Source organism: Petaurus breviceps, unplaced genomic scaffold, assembly GCF_028583685.1.
Source record: "Petaurus breviceps papuanus isolate PSGF00001 unplaced genomic scaffold, PetGlider_PUasm1.0 91133, whole genome shotgun sequence".
NCBI classification, from domain to species: Eukaryota; Metazoa; Chordata; class Mammalia; order Diprotodontia; family Petauridae; genus Petaurus; species Petaurus breviceps.
The window spans coordinates 26019379-26021766 of NW_027187419.1; the positions used below are offsets into that span (position 1 = coordinate 26019379).

Here is a 2388-nt window from a genome sequence, read left to right on the forward strand (position 1 = left end):
AATCTGAGTTATTTTTAGACTTACTATGTTGACAAACGAGTCAAATATTGTACACACATGAAAATAAGATGATGGATTAAAGTTTAATCAGGGATTGCATACATAAAAATTATTATAGAACTTTTTCTAGCTTTTTTCTACTTAGTAATTTAAAATTTGACCAGTGATATGTGTGTTTTATCATAAACCTGCAGCAGTAGAGAAGACTGATGTTTAAAACATAGAAAAATCAAGATTGTCCACACTTTGCCAATTATAACATCTTTGATGAAACCAAAGTTTTCTTTGTAACACTGTTATCCAATGAATTCAACCTGAACAGCTCTTCCCTTTACTGCAACACTAGAGAGATCATTCAAAAAATCAAGAATTATTGTGAGGGAATTTGTATTTATAGAATATGGTCTGGTTGACTGACAGAGGAATTAAAAGTTTGGAGATCAAGGGAAGAAAATGCTTTTTCCATAGGACATAGTTTCCAAGTATATTGAGTTTAGCATCAACTCCTTCTTCCATATTCTATTCCCACATCACCTCACCCATAAACTACCTCAACTTTTTTTTGTATTCTTTTGTCAATCCTTTCTTCTATGTGCCTTGAAATTTTCATTCTATCATCCTACTGCTTATAAACTCTTGTCTCTCCTTATTTTCTTTCTAGATAATCATTAAGAGAGCCTAGATTTCCTCTGAAGACTCAGAAGTTGTATTAACCTCATATCCTGACCATTCATTTCCCCGCTCTCCCATCTCACAGAGCCTAGGGGAAGAATCAGTTTAATTCTTTATTCAGTTGTTACTGTCCTCCAGCACTCCATCAATGACTTGTCACCTTTTAAAACCCTTGCTTGCTATAACTGTAAAGATCTCACCCATTCTGACTTTGAAAGTCTTTGATACAGGAAAAAGAAAGTAAGCAAGAGTTCAAGAAATCGTGGCAAGGATGTAATAATCACCAACCTTTTGACTTAGATCATGAAAATAATTGTTTTGTTTTGTTTTCCCATTACTACCTAAATTATTCTGTGCTTTCTGTGCCCAAACTTGTATTACAGGCTGTCCTCCATGCCTAGAATTCATTCGTTCCTCAATTCTACTTCATAGTATTATTTTATGATGTTCCACATGAAGCCTCCCTCATCCCCCAATTGCTAGTAGCCTTGAAGAGGTTTCCTCTGGACCTCTTCTCAAGACTATTTTTTTTCTCCAATAATATAATCATGTATTATATAAAATATTTGGCTACAGATGCTATTGCTTCAAAGTGACATGGACATAATGATACTTAAGGTAAATAAACATAACAATTGTAAATTTAGTATACATTAGCAGTTTGGCAAAAAGAGGCTGGCTATAAACATAATGAAAGGTAAATGCTACTTAACTTAAAGGATATGGGTAATATTTCAAATTTACTTCAGGATGTCTTCTGACAGGTCTATCACTGAAGAGGTGTGTAGGTCCAAAGTGCTGGTATCACAGGCTAGTTTCTTCATGTCTTTCGTCACCACATTCAACAAAAGTGTAACAAAGCCCTGGGAGCGAACCCTTGTAACTTCTCTTCCTTCTCCCTGAGCTACTAGCTTGGGGTCTGTGTATTCAGGCTGTCGTCCCATTAAGCAGCTTGTCAATTTTTGCAGCTTGTCAATTTTTGCAACTTAGATGTAGATTCTGGTACAAACATAGGGATGGTCCTTTTGTGTCAGCTGGGAATGAAAGGGAAAGAATGAAACCTCGAACCACATCATTTCCAAAAATGTCAGGTCCATACACACTTATCACTATTTGTGGACAGCCTTAAGGATTGGTACTTTTAAAGGTGATATCAATAGGGAAGTTCCACACCAAGTTTCGATGTATATCTTGGCTTTTGGAAGTAATTTGAGATATTCCCTCTTCTAAGCCAGCTGTTGGTACCCAGTCTTGGCGATAAACAAAGCAATACTTGCAGTAGACGTCATTAAATTCAGGAAACTGGCCACTCTCCACTTGCCCATTCACCATCACCATGAAGATGATGGGGTTGGCTGCAGCCATGGCTCTCTGAGGGCCCTGCATGCAACCCGAGTTGCTCTTCCCAAGACTATTTAAAAAATTTAACTACTTTGTATTTATTCTCCATATATGCATTCTCTATTTAAATGTGGACTGCTTGTCTGCCCATCAGAATATAACTTGTCTAAGTACTGAATGTTTCATTTTTTACATTTGTGTCTTCAGCCTCTAGCACATTGCCTGGGATATAATAGGGCACCTAACCAATACAGACTGATTGATTGGCTTGAGATACTATGCAGGATATGGTCCAGTACATAAGACATGTATGACATACAGAAACATCCATAATAGAGAGAAAAAATAGAGACTATAATAGAGTAAGGTATTTAG

At 36.5% G+C, this 2388-nt stretch overlaps 1 pseudogene; it reads right to left on the reverse strand.

Annotated features, from left to right (window-relative positions):
- Positions 1–1205: 1205 nt before the first annotated feature.
- Positions 1206–2068, reverse strand: LOC138155482 (B9 domain-containing protein 1 pseudogene; annotated as a pseudogene).
- Positions 2069–2388: the final 320 nt, after the last annotated feature.